General features: G+C 58.4%; 1 long non-coding RNA gene across 2 annotated transcripts; it reads right to left on the bottom strand.

Moving 5' to 3' along the window:
• Positions 1 to 10,133: 10,133 nt before the first annotated feature.
• Positions 10,134 to 26,650, bottom strand: LOC130541969 (uncharacterized). Of its 2 annotated transcripts, XR_008956133.1 has the most exons (3): positions 26,379 to 26,650; positions 12,742 to 12,810; positions 10,134 to 12,390 (listed from the first exon to the last, which is right to left on the bottom strand). It is a non-coding gene; the product is annotated as an uncharacterized LOC130541969 (long non-coding RNA). The 2 variants fall into 2 exon arrangements; XR_008956132.1 differs by having other exon boundaries at positions 10,134 to 12,810.
• Between the last annotated feature and the right edge of the window lie 762 nt (positions 26,651 to 27,412).

Genomic DNA, 27,412 nt, shown 5'->3' with positions numbered 1-27,412 from the left:
CACTAATACCTCTGTCACTTCACTAGTTGTGAGAGAGTTCTTAAGCCCTACTCTCTCAGCATCTTTCAGGCAACAGTACAGTATTGCTAAGTTCCTCATCACTTCTTGTTCTAGTTCTTCCTGAACCATTTGAGGGTAAATTACAGAGATTATAACACCTCAGCCCCAAATACCCCATCACATCTCTCCGGAGAACAAGGAAAATCTCTTACACAATCACAGTGCTGTGATCAAATTCAGGACAGTTAACATTTCTACAATACTATTATCTAACTTATAATGTGTATTCAAATTTTGCCAACTGTCCCGATATTGTCCTTTCTAGAAGCTTCTTTCAATAATCCAGAATCCAATCCAGGATCAAACCTGGCATTTAGGTGTCACCCCTCTTTTGTCCCCCATAATCTGGAAGTCTTCCTCTGCTTTTTCATTTTCCTTTATGGCACTGACGTTCTGGAAGACTACGGGCCCGATGTCCGCAGCATGTGCTTTAGTTTGGGTCTGCCGGAGTGTTTCCTCAGGATTACACCTCGATTATGCCCTTTGGCAGGAATGTCGCACGGGGGATGCTGTGTCCCGCTCACTGCTTCACGCCGGAGGCACCTGACTCCATTTAGTTCCCTTTTGTTAACCAAACCCTCTCTTACCGAGAATCAGATCAGGTCTAAGTCCAAGTGCGTGGGACTCTGGGGACCCAGTCTTTACCCACCCACAGCTCTGTGGTTTGACGGAGTCTCACTTATTGTGAGGGGTGGGGTGGGGGGCCCCACGCCTTTCTGAATCTTCTCCGGATGGCCTCTCAGCCGCTAAGCCCTGAGTGCTGCCAGGTTTATCCCGTCTGTTTTAATTCTACACGGGGGAACCTATTTAGTTATCGACAGTTCCAAAATAAATGCCATCTTAAAAAAAATCAAAATACACAAGAACACCTGCCATTCTGTGGCTCACCTTGGAAGTCACGGCTGAGTCCGATTGCAGGGAAGGTAAGCGTGGCTGGCCGCCAGCCTTGGTGTAAGAACTCGAAGGGGACTGTTGCATCCTGGAGCAGGTTTCTGCGTATCTGGTCACATGGGATGCAGCAAAGGGGTTTTTCTTTCAGCTGCTAGGATTCGAGCACATATTTAACTTTTTTAGAAACTCACTAAAATCTGTATCTGTTGCCAGCAGGTGGTGATGAAGTCAGTGAAGGCTTGCAGAACGGTGTCCTTGGGACCATGATAAGATAGAAATACTATTCCTCAGACCCTAATTCTTCTTTCTAGGGGAAAAGTCAGAATTACCATCGGTAAAATGACAGAAGAACATAAGTTTCAAAAATACGATTATGGCTTAAATCTCATCCCTCCAAATTTCAAATGTTGAGGTCCTAACCCCTCAGTACCTCAGATGTGACCTTATGTGGAAATAGGGTCATTGCAGGTGTAATTAGCTAAGATGAGGTCATACTGGAGTAGGGTGGGTCCTAATCCAGTGACCGGTGTCCTTATAAGAGAGAACAGGAACGTGGACGCACAAAGGAAAGGAAGCCACGTGAAGAAACAGACGCTCACACTGGCCAAGATCGGGGTGATACACCTACAAGTCGGGGGGGCAGGTGCGTGTTCTCCCTCCCGGCCCCTGAAGGAAGCAGCCCTGCCCACACCTGGGTGTCAGCAGTCCAGCCTCCAGAACTGAGACAGTGAGTGTCTGCTGGTGAAGCCCCCCACTTTTATATAATTGAACCTCATTGTCATTTCCTAGTGGGTCTTCCTGCCCACCCCTCGCCACTGCCCCACACCCTTTACAGCCCCCAAGATATTCTTCGTCCTGTCTGCTTAAAACCCTTCAAAGTCCCCCCATTACCTTCAAGAAGAACATCTGAGCTTCCCCAGCCAGCAGCCGAGGCCCTTTTGGACCTGACCCTACCCTACTGTCCAGTCTTACCGCCTGACACAAGACCTCTCCTTACCCAACACCGGTCCCATATGGCACGAAGGCTGCCTGGGTTTCCCCGGACACAAGCTACCTTCGACCTGGGTCCCGGGCACACTCAGCAGCTGGCGGACGGCTGGCTGGCCTCGAAACAGTCAAGGCTTCTCTCTGTGAACCGTCTCCCACTCCCCAGCCTCGGGCTCCCTCCTTTTTGCCCTCCTGGCTGCCTGGGCTCCCCGCTCGTAGCACGCAGCTCCCTGGGCTGCAGGTCTTGGGTTACTGTCTGTTGGTTCACAACTCTGTGCTTTCCTGAACGCAAGGAGCAAGCGTCTACCGTCCGTCCCTCTCTCCCAGGCCCCAGGCCAGGGCCCAGCATGCGGCAGCGGCCCCAAAACATCTTGTCGATGTGGGAATGGGTGAGTGAAGGAAGGAAAGAAACCTGCTCGTGCCTGTAAGAATTCCCAAATCCGCACAACAGGCAAGTGAGATGGAAATGATTTGAATTATGAAATGATTCATCTTTTAAAAATAATTTTCTACAGGAATGCGGTAAACAGCAAGCTGTCCTAGTGAATTTGAAAATAGAAGTTGGATTTAACAATTCGATTGATAGCAACTTGACTCTTGGGCTCTTGGTACCTTGGACACTTCCGTTTGGTTCAACCACCTCTTAAACATTACCTGCTACATTCCAGAATACTGAAGAGGAACGCGCCCGCCTGTGAGGAGCTCCTGCACAGATAATGTCACTCCAGGTGCTGATAAAAATCATCACTGCTCACACGGCTCCAAACCTGTTCCGTGCTTGGCTCCCTTATCTCGTTGAAACCCTCTCAGCGGCCCCATGAGACGCAACTAAGGGGCTTCTAGCTGCAGGAAGCACGTAGCTCCCTTTAACTTCAAGCCACTTCTTACCTCCGCTGAAGTCCTTGTATTTTCTCAGAAACATGTTGTCTGGGCAGCCCCCCCCCCCCCAGTCTCTCGCAGGTGGAGCTTCCTGAGCGGGTCTGGGCCGGGGAAGAGCAGCCCCAGGGCAGCTCACATTTCTCTGCGGGCTGATCTCAGCCTGGCCCTGCGCGGGGCTGGGGACGCAGACGAGGTCAGGACCGCTCCAGGCTTATCTCAGTCCAGGCAGGACACAGGCTCTTTGACAATGTGTCCAAAGAGCCAGAAAACAGTGTTACCAGAAACTTTGTGGTCGGGATGTTTCTCAGCCAGCACTACAGACATTTAATACCCATTTTCTGTTTCTTCTGCCCAAACTACTATGATTTCCTTTGGGCTATTGGACCCTTTCCCACTCCCCAGGCACAGGTCCACCCCCTGGACTCAGAATTTGGCTCAGGAATTTGAAATCAACATAATTAGAAGCAACAAAGCACAACAACACTTGCTGAGAAAACAAAGCTTCCCTTTCTCCTCCAGAGGTTGTGGGGAGGTGGTGACATCTGGAGCAACTGCAGCCGTTTAAGCACCACCATGGTGGGCCCAGAGCTGTGGGGTCTGCTGTGGGGAAACTGAAAAGGAAGCCAAGAGTGCAGAAAACAGAGAGAAGAGACAAAGGAAAACTGCGTCCTTGGTGTCATCCTTTTAGCTTCTGGATCAATCCTATCCTGTTCTCCACAAGAACTTCTAAAATTCTTTTCAGTTATGTGAGCCAATACACCCCTTTGTAGCTTAAGCCAATTTGTGCTTTAGTTCATTTTTGGTAACTTGCATCAAAAGATCTGATAGTACTTACTAGCTGTGCAATTCTGGGCAAATTTCCTAACTTCTCTGACCTGCGGTTTCCTCAGTGGTGAAGTTGGAACAGTAACAACGACAACAAGGACAGACTACTGCGCCCATCACATGCATGTGTTTTCAGGAGTGGCTGTAACAAATTGCCACAAACTTAGTGGCTTAAGACAACACAATCGTGTTATCTCGTTGCCGTGAGGTTGGAATTCTGACACGAGGCTCACGGCTAAAGCCGAGGTGTCCGTCGGGCTGCGTTGCTGTCTGGAGGCTCGAGGGGAGAATCATTTCCTTGACTTTTCCAGCTTGCAGAGGCGTTCTTCCTCCTTGGCTCGGCCCGTGCGTGCCCTGCGCCCACCGCGGTGTCCCTGGGCCCTCTGCTTCTGGTGCCTCCCTCCATCACTTACAAGAAGATTTGAGATTACCGGGGCCAGCTGGATAATCCGGATAATCTCCCCCTCCCAAGGCTGAATAATTAGCAGCCTTCATTCCATCTGCAGCCTGAATCCCCCTTGCCATACGGTGTGCACAGGGTCCAGGGGTCAGGACGGGGAAGTCAGCGGGGACTATGCTGCATCCCAGGGGTCTACCCTGGTGCGGACACACAGCCCGTGCCCAGCGACACAGATTCTAGAGCACGGAGGAACATTTAACCCCAGCTGGTGGCACAAAGAAAGTCTCTTGGGGAAAATGATGTCTAAGCTGAGTCCACCTTAATGTCCGACGTTGACCCAGTTCCTCAGACGCCATGCCAGGCACTTCACAGCACCCATCTGCAATCTTCATTCGATTCAAATTGAATTGCAGATAAATAATTGAAGATAAGTAACATTAGCTCTGTCTTACAGATTAAAAATCGGAGGTCCAGAGATGGGGGAACTATGGCCCCTCGCGCGTTGGTAGGACTAGAGAGGTCCCCCCCCCCCCCGGCACAGGAAGAAACAAAGGTGGGAGACCTTGGGTGGCGGGACAGGCGGGCCCAGCAAGGGACAGCCCCGCACAGCCCAGGCTGCCAGGAGGGAGGTGGACGGCGGGGGCCACGGAAACCACACTCCGTTGGTTGGGGGATGTCGTAAGCTCTCACGTGTCAGACCGAGAAGGGAGCCTGAGAAGCTGGCCCATCTCAGGGCTGTCTCTGCTGGTCAAGCTCCGTGGCGCCTTTTCCAGCCCGCTGCGGAGCGCAGGCCAGCGCGGGGTCCGTGCAGACGGACCACCGCTCGTCCTCAGGTCCCTGCGGGCTCCTGCTGGCGGCTCTGCCTGCCCACCCACCCGTGGTGTGTGCCCAGAACACCCCCCCACACCGGAGGTTGGGGAGGTACAGCTCGGGTGCGATAGGGCGCGTAGCCTCCGGGGGGCAGCAGCGGGCTCCGTCCCTCCCGTGATGTCCACAGAGATGGGAGAACCAGCTGGTGGGGGGCAGCGGTGCTTAAGGAAACAGCCTGTAACATGGCAATAAAAACGGATATGTATATTTTTACTCTTAAGACACCCTAGTGGGCCGTCCTATGGGGCGCTTGTCCGTCCCAGCCTAGTTTGTCTCCCTCCACACGCGGCAGCGCCGGGCGGACTAGACGGGTCAGGACGAAGGGCGAGCACTTACACCCGATGCTGTTCATCCGAGGCTCGGACCGCTGACATCTGACCTTCCGTCCCCAGACCCCGGGGCCCCGGGCCTCGCCCCCACAAACCTCTGCTCTCCCCCCACGGGTGTGATACCTCACCCTGATCCCAACGACCACTGAACTACAGCAGTGGCCTCCTGGCCGGTCTCCAAACACCCACCAGAGGGCCTGTTACCGTGGAAGCCAGCTCCAGCCGTCCTCCCCTCAGAACCCTGCACTTGGGGGAAAAGCCGGAGTCCTGACTGCGGCCACCTGGGCCCTGCACTGCACCCCCCCCAACCCACTTCTCTGCCTGAGCCTCGCCGGCCTCCTTGCTGCCCCTCGAACAACGAGCATCAGCCATTCTCCAGCCGTTGCAGGTTCCTCTGCCTGGAACACTGACCCACATGTCCACACAGCTCGCTCCTTCACTTTCTCAGGGTCTCTGCTCCGATGCGACCTGCCGGGTGGGGCGTTCCCTGACCCCTAATATAGACGGCGAGGCCAGCCCTCCTCACACACAGCTTTCTGCTTTATTCCTCCTCACAGGACTTCCTATGGTCTCACACACTGTCTGTCCACCCACAGCCTGCCGTCCATCTCCTGGCTGGAACGTGGGCTCCATGAGGACAGGGACGGGCAGGTTGTTCCCTGGGCCCAGAATTGGCCCACGGCAGGTGTTCAGTAAATGTGTGTCGAGTGGACGTGCGAATCACATCACCCCACAGGCAGGCTCCGTGTCGCTCTGCACCTGGACTGCAGAACACGGGAGGCAGGGACCTCTGCGGATCTCGGGCCAAATGTACTTCTGTGACTTTAGTGAATGCAGCGTTTAGAATTCCGAATTGGAAAGGTCTTTCCCGGCTGAGGTCGTGCCTACTGTGTCGGCAGCAGTGATGGTGGGGAGGCCCCCCAGCCTGGCAGCAGAGAGCCCCACGGCCTAGGGAAGGCCACAGGTCACAAAATCTCAGTCTCTCTCTGCTTTCGGACCGGGCATATCTGTGTGTGTTGCTGTGCCTGAGGGTGTGGTGACTTGGTCCTGCCGTTCAGGAAGCTCTTCTCGGGACCAACGCAGCGACGGTAGAAGGGACGCACCCCGGTCCCCGTCCTCCTGCATCTCCCCACACCCCCACCCCCATGCTCTCATCGGGCCTGAATCACCTCTAGCCTGGGCTCCTAACTCGCCTCCTAACCCCACTCCCGCTGCCCGGCTGGGCTTCTGGAGGCATCCGCATGGATTATAGTCATTTCCCTGCTCAGAACCCCCAGGCCCGCACAAAGACCCAAGTCCCAGCTCTCCGGCCTCTGTCTCCATCCTTGGCAGCGCCTCACCTTCCTGGAGCTCTTGTCACCTGGCAGGTGCTGAGCTTCCTGGCCTCCCACAGGGTCTCCAATGCCAGAGCGCTCACCCCCTTTTCCCACAAACCCACCAGGGCCCAGCACCCTCACGTTCCCTGAAGGCTTCCCCACCTTCCAGGCCCTGGTGTGAATGCTTCTCTCTCACTGTGGACAACACCATTATCTGAGCTGTTCTTGACCATCCCCTGCAGACCAGGGAAGGACCCTTTAAGACAAGGCCCTGCTGAGCAGAAGGGCAGGGGGGCTGGGAGGGTTCAGCAGGGCTGCCAGGGACCCCATTGGCAGCACGGCTCCCCCACCCATCCTGTTGGCCTTTGACCTTTCAGAGCCCTAGCCTACACATCCCCCCCTCCCCTGCTCCTGGTGTCCAGGACCCTGCCTGTCCTTCCTCTGGCTCTGGCTGTGCCGGCTCAGCCCTTCATCTCCCCCCCAACCCCATGGAGCTGTCTCCCATGACATGAGCACCTTTCTCCCAGCACGCCCCTGTCCATAGCATCGAACACTTTCTACCCTGTAGCCCGAAGCCCCCAGACACAAGCCCCTACTGTATCTGGTGCTTCCCTGTCCCAAACTGGAGGGAGAACTGATGGGAAGAACTGGTCTTATGGAAAAATGATACTGTCATGCAGCGGATGATGTTCAAGGGTATGTGACTAACCAGGGTTTTTAGTGAAGTGCTGACTTTAGAGCCCAGCCCCATGTAGGCAGTGACTCTGCCGTGTACGGTTTGACAGCCTCAGGGATTAGGACTGAGTTGGACGAGAGCTGCGCTTCATAGAGACCTTTGCGGACTACCTCCTGAGCACCGGGTGTCTTCCCCGGTAGGGGATGAGCCCACCCTAAGCGTCCGGATCGCAGATCTGAGCTCTGGGAGGGAGCGGGGCTGGCAGTTTCCATCGTGCCTGTTGGATAAAGCAGCTGAGGCCCAGAGACAGGACAGAGCGTGGGTGAGCCCCATCTTCCCAGGGATTCCTGGGGCAGAACCCTTTCCTCTGAGCCCCACTGCCACCCTTGGAGAGAATAAGGGGGGACACGGGGCACAGAGCTCCTGTTCCCCGGGAAGCATCGGACCGAAGGGCTGCTTCAGCTCAGCCCCAGACCGCACACCATAGGGACGGTTTCAGCCCGTGTGTGCTCCTGCAATAGGTCCTAACGGGCCCGCCTTCTGCTTCTTCATGAATAAACACCGCGTGCTGGGAGGCATGGCCTCAGACTGGGCTGATCCGGGGGCACCTGCCTGAGAAGTCGCCGAGGTGAGAACGGGCCTGAGGATGTTTGCAGGCTTCCCGGCAGCTCAAGGGTGACGTTCCGAGCGAACGCAGACAAGCCTTACGTTCTCTTGCTCCTTTAGGAAACACTACCTCTACGTGGCACAGAAATAGAGCTACCTGTTGACGGCCAAAGCGTCAGGGAAAACGGGGCTAACATCTGCTGAGTGCTTACCCTGTGCGAGACGCTTCTGACTCGTCCTTCTTTAGGAAATCCCATTTGACAGCGTTATGATTAACCAGTTTGCTCAGGAGCAAACTGCAGCTCAGAGAGGGTGAGCGACCTGACCAAGGCCACACAGACTGTGGGTGGCAGAGTTAGGACTTGCTCCCTGGTTAGCCTAACTCAAAGGAAAGGAGGTTTTCCAAATCCCAAGATGCCTTCCTTTCGGGGAAGCATCATGGATCCCTGACCCTGGGCGCATGGGGTCTGAGCTCCCAGCAAATGCAGGAGTTCCTGCCTCGGAGTCTGTCGGGGACACGGGGCACCAGCCAGACGTTTGCCTCTAACCAGCTGTGATCTGGGCTCCGACTTGAAGAGCCCAAGTTCATGCATCTTTGAAGGCTGATCTAGTCTACGCTCCCAGATCTCTCCCGGCCTGAAAGTCAGTGGTTCTGTAGTAAACCCCGTGGCCTGGCTCCCATGGTACCCTCCTGAACCACAGGGGCTGCACCACCATGACCACATTTGCAAGACTCCCTTGCAGGTCGGGATCTGGCTATGATTTGTATTCTGAAGCTCTGCCTCAGAACTGAATTATGTGGAGAACCGGGCATGTGTTTTGCTGGAACAGAAGGGGGTAGAGGGGTAAGCGTGTGAGGACAGCCCTCAGTAGTCACGTACCTTCAGCTCCCCTAGTGGGTGGCCCCGGTCTGCAGGGTTGTTCTGTGACCTGTCCCGGAGCCCCAGTGGTTTGCGAGGTTCTCCGCGCTGCTCCGGACCCGCCAGGGAGGAGTTGCAGAGGGCGCTGGAGCAGGAACGACCCCCCCAGGGCTCAAGGGAGCTGCCACGGCTCCAGCACCACACCAAGGCTGCTACCTTCTGGAAGCTTCTATGACGATCCAAGTCTCACAATCAGGATAGTCACCATGGTCGGAAAACTCAGCCACGGCGACAGCTCGGAAGCCATGCTGGGCCTGCTGCCGTCCATACCAGCAAACACTGGGTGCTCGGCTTCCTAACACGCATGAAGCCACGGTCTGACACTGGCATTTCTGCAAGGAGATCAGCAGACGTGGCACGACTGTGGCTCCTCTTCACCTCCACCTCGGGTGCAAGCCTGTCTGAGCCCCGCTGAGGGAGCCTGGCACGCTGGCTCCAGCTCTCCAGCCTCATCAGCTGGGGAAGGAGGGGGAGCAGAGGCTGAGCGCCGTCCACCAGGACAAACTCTTCTGTGAAGACGAACTGGGTAGATTCAGGTGTCTGCAAGCCAAGAACCCTGACCGACAGCTTCTGTCTCTGGTGGCAGGGCCCTCTGCCTTCGGAAGATGCCTGTCCAGCACGTGGCCGTCTGACCGAGGGCACGTTCGCTTGTCCGTTGATCTGAGACCCGGGCTCGTCGGGCTCTCGCCGCACCCAGCCCAGCTTTCTGGGACCACACAGAATGAGCTGGCTCCTGCGTCCACGTACATGCCCTTCCAAGATCTCAGGATGGTGACTGAACTGGGCTTGGCTTTCAGACGGAAATTACTGAGGACGGCCAGTCCCCAAAGTCCAACCACAGAAGCCGGGGCTGAAGGGGCGACAGGGACCACCCATCGCCTCCCACAGGAGAAGAGTGAGCCACACCATCTTGGCACAGGCACAACCGCTTCGAAAGGTACCGTAAACACTACAGGAGTCTGGTCGCCAGAGGGCGTCTAGAGGTAAGCGGTCCGGTGAGAACAGCATGCCCTGAGCTTCTCCCTCCTTCCTCCAGGCACTTGGCCACCACCCACCCACCCCCCGCCTCATTAAGGAGCAAGTGCCTCAAAGAGCTAGCAGGTGGCCGGCTCATTACCCCACCTTTCAGAGAAGGGCACCTAGAGGTCAAGTGACTTTCTTTCACATTATGCTAATTAAAACCTTCTGTAGCTGTTATTTGCAAGTTCGTGGGCTCCTTAAAAGCTATGTCAGTGATTTTAAAAGCCCAATTCACTCACTGACTGCTTTGACATGGCCATTAAGAAGAGGAGTCAAACAGGAAAGGAAGAGGCAGGTCCGCCTCATTTTGGTTTTGTGTGACTGTCAGAGAGTTCGGTGAAATAAATTAACTGCCTCTGGCACCAGAATTTATTCATAATACTTCTTGGTTTCCTACGTTGAGTAAATATTATGAACTACACAGACACTGAGGCTGACCCCAAGAAACAAACAGTCCAGCTGGGCAGGGCCACGTGTGCCGGCCAGAGGGCGAAGGAGCCGCTCCGGCTGGGGCGCTGCGCAAACGCTCGCAAGACCAGGCGAAGGGCAGGAAACAGCCGTGAGCGTCATTCTTTCCCATGGCAGCCTCCCGAGGGGCCGGCGGGGAGCTCCGGGCGCCCTGGTCCTCGTCCGGCTCTTCCCTCCGGCCTTCCCGCAGACTCTGCTGCTGCCCAGTGTCTTGCTGGTAAATTCCATCCGGGCCGGCGTTCGCCCGAGTCTGTGGCTGATGAAAGCACGTTCTGAAACAAGGCTGAGCAAAGGGCTGCAGAATGGGAAGACCAGGGCTTTCCGGGGGGACGGAGCAGATTTGCAATGACAAGTGTGAGCCTCCGAACGCCCCTTCCCTCCCAGGTCCTCGCCCTGAGGGTCACGCGCTGAACAAGTCCCCTAGGAGGACGCCGGGTGGCGTGGACACAGAGCCTCCCTGCATTACCGCCCCAGCCTTCTGTGTACACTGGGAGCTGGCTGGGGGCCGTGGAGGGAAGAGGGGGAGAGCCAGCGGCAGACGGGCAGGCATTCAGGGGCAGGCAGGGGGGCAGGCCTAGGGCAGAGCAGGCAGGAGCTTCAGGGGAGGACGTGAGCAAGGCCTCCTGGCCCCCCCGCGTCTGAGGTTTGCTTTACCAGCCGCTGGGCCGTGACATCGGGCGTGCGGGCGTCAACTAAGACGAGCCAGCGGAGAGCTGAAGGAACAAAGGCAGGAAGATGATACACAGAGAAACGGGAGAAGAGGGAACCTTCGCGGCTCGCTGGCCGAGCACTAGCCGCTGAGCCGGGCGCCTCCCGTGGCTCTCACTTCACTCGCACACCAACGCATCATGGCCGGCGGCGTCATCTTCAGCGAATTCCGGAGGAAGGAAGCTCAAAGAAGCGACGTGACGTGTGTCCACGCAGCTCGGCGGCGGCACAGCCGGGATGAGGGTGCGGGTCTGCTGGACGCAGAGCCCGAGGCTGGAGCGCCCTGGCCGCCAAGAGCGGCTCCCCCGAGCCCACGAGCCTAGTGGGAGTTTCCCCGCAAGGTGCAAAGATGCTCGTCAGGTCACCTCCCCACACCCCCACCCTTGGGTGGACACGGCACCTTTTGTAGCACAGGAACCCCCCTCCTGACCCAGCTGACACTTGGAGGCCACAGTCCACAGCTGGCCACGGCTGGTGCGATGGCTGGACCCAGGGGCAGGTGCGTTACTGATTTTGACGAATCTTGCCCAAACTGCCCTTTGCAGAGCATGCTGTATGCTCCAGCTTCCCCACACGGGGTGACACCCATCTGTTGTCAGGAGTTTTGCTCTTTATCAATCTCCGGTAGTTTCTAGAAAACCAGACTTACTGAGGTATAATTTACATATGATACGCAGGGTGGTTTGAGTCACGCTTTCCCCTTCAACCAGTGAGCCTCTGCTTACGACGTTTAAATGATGGGACGGTCTTAGGGTTCCTCAGAAGGAGTCGGGGTCTGCGCTTGTGGGGGGCGCTGACGCTGTCCCCACTGAAGCCCCAGCACTTGTCACTCGGGTCCGTACAGGCTTTAAGGCCAAGACCGCATGAGCTTCACGTACCCTCCTCTTCGGTGCCCACAGCCCCTGAGGCGGCTGTAAGGAGCCTGTTCTGTGGGTAAGGAGGCAGAGGGGACAGCGAGCTGGGGGCCACGCTGGGTTTAAATCCTGGTTGAATCTCCTGACCCCCGCCCTGGGGTTCCCAGACTTGGAGCCAGGCCACCAGGATTCACACCCCAGCTGCCCTCGGTGGCGACCTTTGAGACTTTGAGAAAAACCCCCGCCCTCTCTGGGCCTGGGTGGGAGGATGGGGCAGGAAACAACGGAGACGGCTGAGACCCCAGTCCTTTCAGCGTCTATCGGAGTGAGTGAGAAGAAACATCTGGGCAAAGCAAGACCCCCACCCCCGCAGCAGGCAGCAGCTCCACTCACCCTGCAGCTCTGAGCCCTGGGGAGGCTGGGGGAGGGGAAGGGGCCCATATTTTAAGCATTCATCCCACACATGCAAGGCAGCCCAGCCCTGTCCAGACCGTCCCTCGTCCCAGGAACAAGTCACACAGGCAGGTGGAAGTGGTTATCCTTGTTGAGAGAAACAGGGCACAGGAACTCGCTCAGAGGCCCTGCAAGAGGAAGAGAATGAAAACCAGACTCTGCAGGGCTGCGGGCTGCTGGGGCAGGGTGGGGGGAGGCGTGCATTTTAAAGCTGGGAGAAGGAGGCATGGACGGTCTTGCTCAAGGTCACACAAGCTTCAAGATGGGAACGCAGGTCTGTCCATTGTGTCGCTGCTCCCTGTCCCCCCACGCCCCTGCAGCCAGCCAGCCTGCTTTCCCAGCAGCCCCCGAGGCAGGGAGACTCGGGAACGCCCAAACCGCCGGAGGAGACCGTTGGATGGGAGTCTCGCTAACGCCTCTGCCAGGCTTCGTCTGGGCTTTTATTACTTGCACATGGAAGATGCCGTTGCGAACAGTACCTCTGGACGGTTGGCTACGATGACTGCTTTGCTCCACGATTTTCTGGAATCTGCAGGCACAGAGCTTTGCTATAAAGGGGAATAAGTGGAAAATCCCAAAGGTGTGGCTCCGCTCAGGAACACATGATTTTTACCCAAAGCTTGTAGACATCTCCATCCTTTGGGGCCCCTCTCAGCTGTGACAGCACACGCACTCTGCCTCCTTAGGGAAGTGGGGGGACCAGCAGGCTTTCCGCTGTGGTGCCCCTTGCTGCTCACAGACCTGGCCAGACGCCACGCTGCAGCGAGCCGGCAAGGGAACGTCCAGGGCACGGGGACTGGCGGTGGGGGGACCAGCCGCGAGCTGCGGCGGCTCCCTGGCTCAGCCACGTCGTGCTGTTGCTAACCTGGGGACAAGGATGGGGCTTCGAGCGAACCAGGACACAGAGAGTGAGCGGGGGTTGAGCTCCAGCTCTACTGACCAGCCCTGGTCGTCGGGGAAACCGCTTCACTTGCGCTCGGTTGGTTTGCGCGTGCGCAGAACATGAGCCGGAGCAGTGCGGTGACGGAGCCGCCGAGATTAACGGGACACCGCCCCGCCCGGCCCGCGGCTCCCGACCTCAGTAACTGAGCGATTACCGCGCACGTTCACCACCTCCGTGACCCGACAGTTGCAAGAGGCACCGTTCTTTCATGCACGGCTACACGAGGAGGACGCTTTGCGATCCACCCAGGGCACAAGGCTTCCCTATCACGTAGAATGTTTATCGTGTCCTTGCGAAAAATCTGCCCGATTTACGTAGACACCAACGTGTCACGATGTGTCGCTTTTAGTCACTCGTAAAGAAAATGGAGGCCTAATGGGTTCGCTTCAGCAGGGCACAACTCTGCCGAGTCACTCTTTCACTCGGCATGACTGGGGTGGGGGCGGAGGGAGGGGGAAACCCACGCGGACTGGGCACCGAGCCCCAGCCCGGAGCCCAACGCCCGGCTCTATCCCACGACCCTGAGATCACGGCCGGAGCCGAGTCAGACGCTCAACTGATGCCCGTTACGATGTGCCTTTAAGTCATTTCTAGTCCCAGCGTGGGGCTCACACTCACCACCCCAGATCGAGTCACGCGCTCCCCTGAGTGAGGCAGCCAGGGGCCCGACACGCCGCTCTTAAGGGGGGTCTTCTCCAGCGTCCCAGGATTCCCTTCCGAGCTGCCCGTCCCCACCCCCAAGGTTCTATGCACACGTGTGGACGGCGACGGCTGGGTCCCACGGCCCCCTGCCAACCGTGACGGTGAGTCCAGTCCATCCTGAGTCCAGAGTGTCAGAGTGTGGGGAAAGTGTGCATTTTAGAATTCCAGTGTGTCACATGTGTAACTAGCAACGATTAGAGCTTCGGAGGCTGTGGGTGGCTTCCCTGAGCACTGGGGTGTTTAATGTCTCTCTGCTCCGGAGACACTGTTATTACCATGACGCATAACAGTTCTCTACCAGCCACACACTGGCCTAAATCACCAACACATCTAGTCCTCACAGCAACGATTACTGTGCTCACTTCACAGATGAGTGAGCTGAAGCACAGAGAGGTGAAGTACTTCGCCTGAGGTCACACAGCTACACTGGGCTTTCTCCCCTTGGGCCCTACCGACCTTGGGCCAGACGACTCTTTGTTGTACGGGGCTGTCCCGTGCACTGCAGGCTGCTCAGGACCCTGGTCTCCAGCCTCTCGACGCCAGTGGCTCCCCCACGTACAGCACGTGTACAACCGACCACGTCATTGACGTTGCCGAATGCTTCTTGGGGTGCAAAATCACCCCTGTTGAGAACCACTGCATTACCCGTGGCCGCCGAGGAAGCCAGGCCCCAGGCCCTGCGGCCGAGTGTTGCACTTGAGTCCTGAAAGGATAGGAGAACCCAAGATTCTGGGCACGAGTCTGGTCAGTCTCGGGTGGAACCACGTCGGCCTGACCACGTGGGCCTGCACAGGTCCGTTGCTGTGGCAGGTGCCCGAGGCAGAGCAGGTGGCCGGGGTTCAGGAGAAGCCGAGGTCAAGAGAGACCCAGACGACACAGCAGCCTTCCAGAGAACGTGAGTTCCCTTGGACTTCATCCTTACGGACCCGTCCCCACCCCGTTCCGCCTTCTCAGGGACAACCGTGCAGAGGGAAGCGTAATCCTTCCCATCTGCTTTTCAGGCTCTTACACCGAGAAACGTAGATGTGTCTGTGGTATCTACTATTGGTTCCTCCATTTGAAAATTGATGGAAATAGGGTTTTAATTTTGTATCACACAGCAGTTTTGGGGTTTACCCCACCATGACACACGTAGCTTTATTTTTTTTTTCTCTTTTTAAAGATTTTATTTATTTATTCGACAGAGATAGAGACAGCCAGCAAGAGAGGGAACACAAGCAGGGAGAGTGGGAGAGGAAGAAGCAGGCTCATAGCGGAGGAGCCTGATATGGGGCTCGATCCCATAACGCTGGGATCACGCCCTGAGCCGAAGGCAGACGCTTAACCGCTGTGCCACCCAGGCGCCCCTGACACATGTAGCTTTAATTCGTTGCTTCTAACTGCTGTGACCCACCCCGTTGTAGGGCTTTACTCCGCTTAGCGTGGCTTGTTTCCCGCTGTGCACGATGACCGACATCCGGCGGTGACCCTCCCCGGACACGTTTCCTGCGTGCAAGCCGAACGCCTCTGGGGCGTATCTTCAAAGATGGAATTGCAGGCCCACGGGCAGGACAATTGAAAGGACATGTCCCCATTCACCGGACGCTGCCAGGGTGTTCTCGGCCGGGTCTGTGTCTGCTCACACCTCACCAGCACTGCATCCAAGCGAGCGCCTTCCCCATCTGTACCAACACTCAGAGCAGCCAGTCTTCACGGCGTTTGCCGACCCGAGGGAGTCTGTTCCCACGGGGGCCGACCCAGCACGCGGACAAGCATCGTGCTTCCTGTGTGTCTCACAGGGAAAGGCTGAGAGTCCCTGGGTCCCTGAGAACAGCCATGTGTGACCGCAAACATCACACCGAGGTTTGAAGTTTGATGAATCCCTTAACGACCCCCCATAGGAATTCACCCTAGCCAGTGGAACACAAACTGCTCTTAGAGCAAAGCGGTCATCACATTAACGGCAGCGAGGACAGAACTTCCCAGCGGACACCATAAATGTGGTCTGAAGTCTGGCCCGTGGGTCCCCGTGCGTGTGCCTTGGCTTTGGGGCAATGGTGACCCTAGGTCCGCGCTCCTCCGCTCCACAAGGCTCGCCTGGGGGCAGGTGGGACACGGGTGGCCTCCCCCACACTCCACCCCCACCGCTTGACCAGCTGCAGGGGCAGGTGGGGGAGGTCGGCATCCCAGCCCGCCCGGGAGAAGCCAGGGTCGGCCCCGCACGGCTGCCTCAGGAGGGGAGGTCAGCCTGTTTCGGGTCAGCCTTCTGCCCTGGGCCTTTCAGACCTTCCTTGCTCACCTCCTGCCCCCTCCCCCGAGTCACAGTCTTCTGGCGCCAAGAAAACACAGCAAGAAGCCACGGAGCTGGGGCTGGCTCCGCTGCTGGCCCAGGACCTGGCTGGGGGCTGACTGCGTTCCCGCGGTTCCTCCTTCTTAGGCTGGTGCCACAGATGTGGTCCCGTGGGCAGGCTCCACCCCTTAACTAGCAGGTAACTTCCGGAAGTCTCCTCCTCTCTCTGGGCCTTGGTTTCCCCATCTGTGAATGAGAGAGCCGGACTCCCGCATTCCCCAGACTGTGTCTGTAACTCCACGACCAGGGGGCTCCATGGCCTAAGCCCGGAAAATGCAGAGTGCGGTAGCCAGCCTGGAGGCTGCTTTGGAAGGCGGCCTTTAAAGGTTGTGAGCCATCTCTTGGGGAAGACGATGGTGTTTCCCAAACATCTTTGGCTCTGGAACCCTTCTCCTGTTGAGTGAGTAACACCATTGTAACATCTGGGAAATCGGGGCCACGTCTCACAACAGAAGCTTCTTGGAGCCTTTGAAACACGTTTGGTAACAGCTAACGTGTATTGGTGTCGGCTAGATGCTGGACCTAAGTATTTAACCTGTGTTTTATTTAATACTCACAGTGATCCTGTAAGTTGGGGACTTAGTCCCACTTTGCAAACGGGGAAACTGAGTCACAGGGCGGCTAAAAGACTCACCCAGGACCATGTGGCTCATGAAGTGTGGAGCCAGGCCAAGTCCTGACGACCCTGCCCTCTCGGGTCCTTTGGAACCAGGCCGTGGTCCAGTGACGTGTGACGTAGGCACAGTCCTCGGAGGCCTGGGCGTGCCATGTCCCGTGAGAGCAGAATCATCCGTGGGGAGAGCCCCACGCTAGTGCTGGTATCAGCAGACAGGACGCCCCCGGCGAGCGTGAGGAGCAGAGGGTTCAGGGGGCGCAGGGAGGGACCCAGACCGGGCCTCTCCGCCGGGCAGCGGGATCAGGCGCCGGGATCCCAAATGTCAAGCTCGTGTCCTGCTCCGAGTGGCAGACCGTTCCCCACCCCGAAGGTCCCAAGAGCACACCTGCGAGGGAGGGGGCACTGCGGTCACCCTCACCCAGGGCAGCTGTGGAGGCCCAGGGAGAGAGAAATGCAGGAGTATCCTTCTGCCGCTCCTGCCCTCAGGCGTCCGCGGGACCCCCGAGCTCGAGTCTGCAGGAGAAGAGGCAGATAGGGCCTCTCCGGGGGAAGGCTGCGTTCCAGGCCAGCCTGGTGTGCTGATGGCAGTCGCAAAGGCGCGCCCGGCGTCCTTCTCTCTCCTCCCTCGTGTCCCTCCAGCAGCTGGTGGCTCGCCGGAGGGAGCTGAAACTCCTGCCCGTTGGAGGGTCCTTCACTGAGGTCAGCGGCGTCACTCGTGCGAGGGGGATTTGCAGCCGATCCTGGGAGTCTTGTTCACACACAGAGTCTGAGTTGTACATCGGGGCGCAACCAGACATTGCTGCACGCCGAGCTGTCCGTGATGCTGAAGCCGTGGGTCCCCCAGGACCGCACGCCGAGCACCGAGGGCTTAGAGCTGTCTGGAGATCGGGGCGCCGGGACCCCCGGCCCTTCTTCCCACCGCCGTTACTCCAGCGGACTCTTGGAAAGCCACCCGACTTCTTCTAGTCCTAATTTTTCCCTCGTAGAGTAGTAAATACCTTAGTAAATATGGAAACACTGGCAGAGACGCAGGGTTGTGCTGCTTCCCTACTGGGGTCGTCGAGAGGTTCGAATGAGGAAGTGCGCACACAGCACTGAGCCCGACCCGGCACCTACCGGCCTCGTGGGTAAATACTAGTGAGCAGCTCTCGCTAAGGGAGCGGAAAGGCTCGTCTGGTAGAATCCCAAGCAGGGAGCAGCCCGCAGGGAGATGGGGAAGGAAGGGATTCCTTCTGGTGTCATGGCGGAAAGCCATTCCGAGCCATCCGGGGCGGCTCCTGTCCTGTAATTCATCAGAGCCCCTCTGCTGGTTTCCCCGGAAGGAACGGAAGGAATGAGAGCCCGAGTCACCCTGGGCAGCCGCGACGACAGGTCACAGGGGCGGCCCCCCGCCTCTGCAGCTTTGTCCCCCCAGGACCGTCTCCGCGGGCTGTGCACTAGCTTGCAGGGGCCCTCAGCTGCTTCTCCTTAAATCATGGCCGCCTGGCAGAGGCCGGCAGCCTGCCCACTCCGCCGCGGCCCCAGCTGTCTGCCGCGGGATATGAATGGCACCCGTTGGGCCGTTTGTCTTGCTGCCTCTGCGGTCTGCTTTCTGCACAATGTCGGCGATGCGCATCTTTGCGGGCTCAGGAGCCATTATTCCTTTCTCTTTTTTTCCGGTGACGTTCTCGGGGAGTAGACTGGGTTCATGAAGGCCGGAGGACAGCTCTCGCCGGTGTCGGGCACTGTGTGGGCCATGTCCCCATCGCCATCTGTTTCTCTCTGTCCCACACCCAGACCGAAGAATCGCAGGGCGAGAGCTCAGGTGGGGCGCTTGTCAACCCCAAAGGCGCCTGTGGGCCCCCGAGGTCTCGTGAAACCGCTGTCTGATTCCCTAGGCCTGGAGCCTGGGACCTTGCATGGCCAGCAAGCTGATCTGAGGACGCTCGTTTCCGCAGCCTGGCGGCTCTCAGACTTGATCTCACACCACAGTCACCGGGGGCGTGCATACGGCGACGGATTGCCGACTCCCACCCTGGAGTTTCTCCTCCTGTCCGCCTGGGGTGGGGCCTGGTGATCTGCATTTCTAGGGGGTTCTCAGCTGATACTCATGCCTCTGGTGACCCGTGCTGGAGTTCTAGGGCTCTGTGACTTCTCCGGGAGGCCTCCCGTCCCGACGCTTGCCACAGCCCAGTCCCGCGGGGCGCCTACACTCTGCCCCACGCTCGCCTGATGACACCCTTGCGCTCTTTACGCTCTGACGCGCCTGACACTCCACGAGCCCGCTGGCATCCTTTTCCCGAGGACAGACGCTCCCGGTGCTTTGACCCGAGCCTACCAGGGAGCCTCCAGTGCTGGTCTTTGTATTCGTGTCCCTGCTCGCCGCCCCCTGGGCTCCCGGCCCCGGCAGCTCCGGGCAAGCGGTCCACACCGGCCTGCACCCTGGCCCGCTGCCCCGGCTGCCCTCCTCGTTTCCTGGTTCCTCTAAGGGCACCGGGCAGCTGCCCGGGGGCTGGCATGCAAGGCTGTCCCTGAGGGAGGCAGGAACCATGGAGCTAATTAAACCAACATGGACACAGGGTCCCGGAACTCGGGGGCCTGCCTTCTCCCACCCCCTCCAACCAGAGCTTCGCAGAGCTGGAATGAATTAGTTTGACCCTCTCGACTGACGTAGTTAATGAGGTGGTTGTGTAATGCTTTCCTTTGCAGGACTGGCTTCTGGCCCCGGCCCAGGGCTCAGCGGGACCCTGGCAGGCGTCTGGCCCCATCCCTGCCCGCTGCCTTGAGCCTCCCGCTGGCCGGTGCCCTCTGCATGCCCGGGGCTGGCCTCTCGTTGCCAGCTGCCCGACCTCCTTCGCCTCCCCTGACAAACCGGGGGACAGGCTCTCGGACTTTCCCTGGAGCCCCACCTCGGAGAGGCTTTCTGTTTTACACGCTGGGCCTTCTTGCCTGGAGAATCTTGTGTTTATAGTTGAGCAGGAGCGAGCAGACGTTTCAGGCCCTGCCCAGCGAGAGTAGTGACTGCCTCAGGGTAGCCATGCCTCTGTGACTAAGAACCTTTGGCCTCAAAGACGTCCTAGTCGCTGTGCCTTACTGCAGTTCCCAAAGTTGTTCCTCAGCGTGTCCGACAGCTCCCGCCTCGCCTGTGGCAGATCGCCTTCCCTGAGCCCCGCACGCTGGAAGCGCAAAGTCTTGGAGCCAGACTGGCCTCGGTACAAATCACAGCTCCGCAGCTCTCCAGCTGTGTTACCTTGGGCAAATGACTTAACCTCTCTGAGACGTGGTTGTCCCATCTGAAAAACAAGCAACAGCTCCTACCTCCTGCTAGGGGTAGTCTAGGGACTGGGAGGATGTGGTGGAGTCCCCAGGACGGTGAGCGGCATTTGGGGCTCTTACTGGTCTCCCCAACCCGACCCCAGCACCCATCAGGGGGCAGGGCTTCCAATGGCTCAGCCCTTCAGACGAGGAATGAGTGGGTGGGATTCTAGGCTGGCTTAGTTCTTCGCTCTAATCTGAGCGGGAATGGCAGGGCGGGCCAGAAGACAGCCGCAGGACAGGGGGGACGGGCCCAACTCTCCGGGCCCCCATCTCCCCTCCCTCTGCCTCCGTGGTCTCTCCTGCAACAGGCAGCTTGCCCGTGAAGCTCAGCCTCCACAGCCCTCTGATTTTAAAGCAGATACCAGATCAGCTCAGTACACACCTTGGGGCTGGCGGAGCTTGGGGGGGGGGCGCTGGGGCCATTCTGGGGCTCCTCAGTCCCTGCGTCTGGGAGAGGACCTGACCCCCTCACCCCAGGACCGCCCCCACCCCCATCTCAGGATTTCCAAGCCCTGCACGTGGAAGTGGGCTGTTTTCGCATCTAAGTGCCTCTTCCTGGTGAGCCTGTACTCAGAGCCTGTAGGTGGTCCCTCCCCAGTGGGCCTGTAATCACTTCCCGGATTCCACAGGCTCATTACGTGAAACCCAAGCTGGAAGGCCCAGCAGGTTTGCCTCTCCTATCTGCGCGGCCAGCAGGCGCTCGAGATGAGATGGCTCAGGGATGGGAGGGCTGAGGCCCCTCCTGATCCTGCTCTGCCCTCTGCGGCACCTGCCGGCCTCCTGGCTCTGGGGCGCAGCATTTGACCTGAGCCTGACCCCCCCTCACTGGAGGTGGGGGCTGAGGGGCAGAAGGGGGGGTCCATCCAGGAAGGATGAGTTTACAGGTTGCTCACAAAACAGAAATGAACTTGAAGCGGGTGTAGACAGTATTCCGTCCGTACAGAGGTGCAAACACCTCTTGCAGACACAGAGGCAGGTCTGTGGGGGCTTCAAAGATTTACCACCTACGAATCCTGCCCTTAAAGAAAGAAAATCCAGAGAGCTTGGCGCTAGTCGGGCCTCCGTCCTGACCTTTCTGTCCTGGGTCAGCTCTCTGCCAGCAAGCCCTTCCTTTTCCCTCCAGGTCTCAGGTAGAAATGGGTATTTGGGGGGCATGGGGGGGGCACAGGAGGGCTGAGAGCGGTCACACTTCCACTCCCTTCCAAGGGGCTGGAGCACATGGATGGGGAGCACGGGGCCTCGCACACAAGGACCACAGCGCAAGGCTGACTTTGCCACGTGCCCCCACGAGGCAGAGACAGCCGAGTGCGTGGAGGAGGTCATCACTTCCCGTGAGGGTGCCCGGGGGGGGGGGGTCCTCCCGGGGAAAGCCCCGGCTGTGGCTGGAAGGATGGAGCATTCTGCAGCTGGAGATGGGAAGGAGGGGAGTGTAGGTACAGACAGCGTGTGAGGAAGGCGGGGGGAAGGTGGAAACAGCAGGACGTGCTCAGGGAACACGTTCACTACAAATTAACCCGGACAGATCCCCCTTCTCTTCATAACTGTGTGGTCTTGGGCAATTCACTTGTGCTCTCTGGGCCTTATTGCTTTGGTTTTACAACGCGCAGAAGGCAGAGACCCCTGTGAGGGCCTTTTCACCCTGTCCCTCCTTTGTAAAGCAGTGACCAAGACAAAGTCCTTGCTCGTGTGGAGTGGGAGAGAGAAGAAGTAGGACCTGCAATGCTAAGTGTCCTGGAGGAAAATGAGCCATGGAAGGGAGAGGGGAATGAGGAGGGCTGGGATAGCAGTTCAAAACTGAGGGTCAGGGAAGGCCTCACTGTTAGGGCGACAAAGATGATGGAAGAGCTGCAGGAGGTGGAGGGGCCAGCCCTGCGGAAATCTGGGGGAAGGGCTGCCTGAAGAGAAGGACTGGTGAGTGCAAAGGCCCTGGGGTGGTTGCAGGCAAGATGTGTTCCAGGCCCAATAAGGAGAACAGCAGGGCTGGAATGCAAAGGGGAGCAGGAAGTCTCCATGGAAACATTCCAGGAGGACAGGCAAGTTGGTCTTTCTGCCAGGGGCAAGCCCATTGTGTGATTTAAAGTGGCTTGATTGGGTTGGCTGGCGGGAAGCACGTTCAATGCCAGCATCCGCATCTGGCGGGGTGCCCAGCGTGCCGGGTGCACCTGGGGGCAGTGGTTGCCTGGACCAGCTGGCGAAATCCAGAACATGCTTCCTGACACACGCACGGCGGGAGTTCTTGGGCGCTCCCGCCTTTGACCCAGCGGGCTCGGCGGCGCTCTTCGGGGTGGGCGGGGAGCAGCCCGAATACCGCTCTTCCCTGGACCAGGCACGAGCCCTGGACTGAATCCTCCGTAAGCTGACACACAGTGTGCGGAGAAAACATCTAAAGTCTCCACTGTTTGCCCCGTCACATGCATTTCCTTCTGCCCCTTGACCCTCCCTCCATTCCACCCAGGAAGGGATCTGTCCCCTGACACTCGATGGGAGAGACAACACAGCAGAGCCCTGAGAACAAAGGGTTTTGTTTTGTTTTTTTTTTGCTTTTGAGTCACAACTACCAAGTCCCTGGGGACGAGCGAGAGTGTGGTTCTCAGCTTCCCGGAGGAAAAATAGATGATGGCTGGGGGGGGGGGGGGGGACGGAATGAAGAGTCTGGGAGCTGGGGGCCCATTGAAAGGAGTCCAAGGTCAGGGAGGCATGGGCGCCAAAGGAGCCGCTGTGGGGTGTGTCCAGGCTGACCCGGCTCGGAGAGAGCCCTCCCCGCGCTCTCTGGGTCCACCGCGTTGAGGTCCTGTTTGCAGATGACCTACATAGGACCCGGTGTCCTGGAAACTGAGGGGCTAGGCTGTTGGGAAGGGGTCGGGGCAACACGGTCACAGCCCCTACGCAGAGGAGTCCTCTCAACGCCCCAGTGAGGCAGGTAGGGCCGTTATCCGGTCTTACAGACAAGGAATCTGGGGCCGTAAGAGGTCAAGTGACATCACAAAAGGTCCCAGGCCGGGAATAGGACGGCCAGGATCGGAACCCCAGCAGCCTCCTTCAGCACCTGCTCCCCATGGTGCTGCTAGGCCCGGCCGCCGTGGTGGATGACAAGCTCACGGAGGACCGGAGGGCGCACCCACCCCAACCCCCCGGTTCTCCATACGCTTCCCCAGAGCCTAGGCCCAGACAAAATGTGCAGGCGAAATCCCAAAGTGCCTGGGATCCCGTTTCTCTCACCTGCTGTCAGGGGCCTGTCAGGGAAATGTCGTTCAGTTAGGCTAAGGGCCGTTCCTGTTACAACAGCTCCCAGGACCGAGGTGCTCCATCCTCCTGTGGCTGCTGCCGCCACGGGCACCACCGTCGCCCCCTGCCCTGGGCTACATCAGGGAAGCCAGTCACCGCACCCGGGGTAAAGGACAGCTGGGAATACAAGCAAGGGTTTCCGCTTCCTGGGTTGAGCCATTCCATGTGGGCGAGGTCGGGGTGCCCCCGGAGCGGCCAGAGCATCAGTACCCACTCGCTCGCCCCGTCCTGCCTGCAGTACATCCCCCTCTGGAAGGAATGAAGGCAGCAAGGCACTGTGGTCGCCTGATGCAAGCCGTTTGTGCAGTCAGAAGGAAAGTGGGCGCGACGTTCATGGACGTTCCGCTTCTCTTGCAAGAGGCCAGTGGTCAGCTTGGCGAGAGCAGATCGTTTGCAGAGAAGGGGCATTTCCGGTCAGGCTGGATCTGTTCCCCCATCAGCATCCCTGGACCTCCCTGGGAGCCGGGTCTGACCCACCCTCCGTTCCCCGCAGACAGGCTCCGCGTGCGTGAGGTCAGCGGCTTTAGAAATTCCAACTGGATGAGTTTGACGCCATCTTCCTTTCTTCCAGGGCACGGCCCCAGACGGCACATGTGACCCACCCAGAAGACGGGAGGGGAACCTCCGCAGTCACCGCGCTGTCTCCGTGGGTGTGAGCTCCTGGACGCAGAGGTGTTTGTACTTGGGGTGGCCTGCACATCTCGCCCGCGCCGCCCTCACCTCCCCGCCTTCCCTGTGCCCCTGCCTCTGCCCTCAGGCCATGCCAGCCCTGCCCCCGTCCCCGCGGACCAACGCAAGGGCTCTCCTGCCACAGGGCCCTCGCACACGCTGTTCCCGCAGCCTCGCGGTCTTCCCTCCTCCTGCGTTTGCCTGGTCAGCCTCTCGGCTCCGTCTGCGCATCCTGGGGAGATCGGCCGGAATACGACTCTCGTGTTCTGAAGCACGCCTTGTCCCGTCTGTCACCGTGGTCGTGTCATACGTCTCCATGCCTCTCTGCTCAGTGTCTGTCTCCCTCTCACACTGTCAACACCTTACGAGTCTGGACGGGGGGCTGGCGTTCACCGGGTGCCAGCGACTGAACAACCCGGAAAGTCAGGCATCATTGTTCTGTGATAGAGGAGCCAGCAGAGGCCCAGAGAGGAGAGACTCGCTCAAAGTCCCTCGCGACAGGCCAGCGGCAGGCTCTGAATCTGGCTCTTCTGGCCAGCGCCCCGTCTGCCCAAGTCGCTAGCTACACACCTTCTGGTCAGCGGAGGGGTCGACCCTCCTGTTTGGACCCTGCACGTGAATTTACAGACGTTGGGCTGTTGTTCCAGCAACAGCAGAGTTCTCGTCCAAGAAAGGAGGTCCAGTTAGTCCCTCGCCGCTCAGCCGGAGGCATCGGGGCCCCAGCCAGACTGTGAGGGGCCCCCGCTCTCCAGCCCCTTCCAGCTTGTGGGGCCCTGAGCTCTGAGGGGGTGAAGCAGGCGCGTCCTGGGCCCCGGGTTCTGGGCTTCTCCCCATGATGGCGACAGCTGGCCACATGTCCCCCAACTGCACTTTGGGAAATTGTCCCGGGGGCCTGGTTCACAGAATTGCGGGGAAAATGACAGCTCTGGGTCCACATGAAAGGCATTCTTGGAAAATCTCTCCACCCTCCCTCCTTCTCCTGCTGGAGCATTTTGTGCTGGAAGGAACCTCGGAGGGGAGGGAGCCGGGTCTCACCGCTTTATTGCTCCAATGTGTGCGGAATCAACTCTGTTCTCTGGAAACTTCCCTCCCCCCCCTCCTCCTGGGGGAACAAAGACGGGAGGGGAAGGGGAAGCAGCAGACAAAGGGCCTGTCAGCTCCCCTCCACTCTCCAGACCCCCTAGCCAATGAGAAGGGTGAGAGGAATGGCCTGGGGGGCCAGGTCACCTCCCCACCCTGAGTCACCAGCTCTGCTCTCCCACATTGCCCACTGTCCTAACCTCCCGCAGGGTGCCAGACCTCCTGGAAGGGGAACAGTGCCCCGTGAGACCCAGGTCCCCACCCGACAGAACACTCCTGCTTGGGGGGGGGGCAGAAACATCACACGTGGGGCTCAGATTTCCAACACCTTCACCGTGTCCGTGTTCTCTGTGGGCCTTAGACCCTGGCCACACGTGGCTGAGGAGCCCTTGAAACGTGGCTGGTGTGACTAAGGAGCTGAATTTTTAATTTCATTTATTTTTAATTCATTTTAATTTAAATAGCCGCAAGTAGCCGGGCTCTCCTGTTGGACAGGGAGTTCCAGAGCCATGCAGAGCGTGGTCCCAGGTCCAGCAAGACAGCATCACCTGAGAGCTTATTAGAACAAAGCCCGGGGGGCTTTGGGGGCTGGGGGGCTCATTCGGTGGCTGAAGCATCGTCGCCTTTGGCTCAGGTCATGATCTCAGGGTCCTGGGATCGAGTCCGCTTGTCCCTCTCCCTCTGCCCCTCCCCTCTGCTCATGCGCTAGCTCTCTCTCTCTCTCTCTCATCAAAACAAATAACATCTTCGAAGAAAAAAAAAGAACAAAGCCCCACCCCGGACCTATTGCATTTTTTTTTTGATGTAGTGTCCCATGAGTCATTGTTTGCGTATAACCCCCAGTGCTCCGTGCAGTACGTGCCCTCCTTCATACCCATCATGGGGCTAGCCCATCCCCCACCCCCTCCCCTCTGAAGCCCTCAGTCTGTTTCCCAGAGTCGAGTCTCTCGTGGTTCGTCTCCGCCTCCGATTGCCCCCCTTCATTCTTCCCCCCTTCCCCTGTGGTCCTCATTCTAACAAGGCGGCTCCTATGCCGATTTGTACCTTTGAGGGGTCTTGTTCTGGAACAGGCAGGAGCGCGGGAGGGAGGAAAAGGGCAGGTGGGCTGGTGGGCAGAGCGCAGCTCTCCGGTGTCTGCGGACCTCACGCAGGGCTCTCCCCGCACGCACTCGCACTGGGCCAGAGCGGTACTTACTCTGGGGACTTGGTTTTCCGGCCCGTGGCGGACTGGAAGCCGACAGAAGCCGCAGAAGGCCGATTGGAGCCGATGACGCCACCTGTTTCGTCGGCACGAAGTCCCCGTGAAGGAAAACCGGTTGCTGGGCCCATCTTGGAAGGTGAGGGCCAGGGCACCCCTCCAGGGCCGCGCGGAGACTCGAGGACTCTGCAAGCCAGGGCCGCGTGCCAGAACTTCATTGTTAAGCACACGTCAGCGTCTGGTGTAATGAAACACATGCTGTCGACTGATGAAATTTAACATTCAAGCTAAACAATAAAATGTTTTATTTATGGGCAAATTTTACATCTCCCTGAAGGGAGATAAGTTAGCATGCAAGCCCTTCCCACCCCCGCTGGGTCCGATGTGATGCCAGCTTGTCCCCCTGACATCACAGGGAAATACGGGGACAGAGGAAGGCTAGAGGTGGGGAGGGGGGAGAGGAGACGAGTGTTTATCGCCTGCGGTAGGACAGCAGGGAAGGGACTCTCAGGACCAGCTCGCTGACCCGTCAGATCTCCCGTCAGCAGGCGGACTGATGGGGAGAGCTGCATTCGAGAACTTCTTTTTTTAGCTTAAAAAGACCACAGCCGGTTCTGATTATGCTGGGAAGGGTTCCCGGCCCTTACAAACCCATCCTTCACGGATAAGCTTGCTCCTTCTTTTCAGGAGTCAATCCGCAAACATCGGTTGAACGCAAACATGCGTGCCGGTCCCTGTTCTAGGTGCTGGGGGATTAAAAAGTATGAAGCGAACTCAGGGAGCTTGTCCTCAAGGGGCTGCGTCCCGGGGGGCATAAACTTGCACACGAGGGATTTCAGGAAGGGAGCAGAGTGGTGTGACGGTCCCAGAGGGCTTCCTGGAGGAAGTGAGCTGAGTCCCTAAGGAGGCAGGTCCTGAAGACCCGAGGGAGGGGAATTCCAAGGAGAAGCAGGGGGCGGGTGTGGTGAGGTGGTGGGATTTTATTCTAAGCAAAGCAGGAAATCATTGGAAGACTTGGGTCTCAGGTCTCG

Source organism: Ursus arctos, unplaced genomic scaffold (assembly GCF_023065955.2).
Source record: "Ursus arctos isolate Adak ecotype North America unplaced genomic scaffold, UrsArc2.0 scaffold_28, whole genome shotgun sequence".
Taxonomy (NCBI): Eukaryota; Metazoa; Chordata; class Mammalia; order Carnivora; family Ursidae; genus Ursus; species Ursus arctos.
This window is presented reverse-complemented; position numbering and strand designations above follow the sequence as displayed.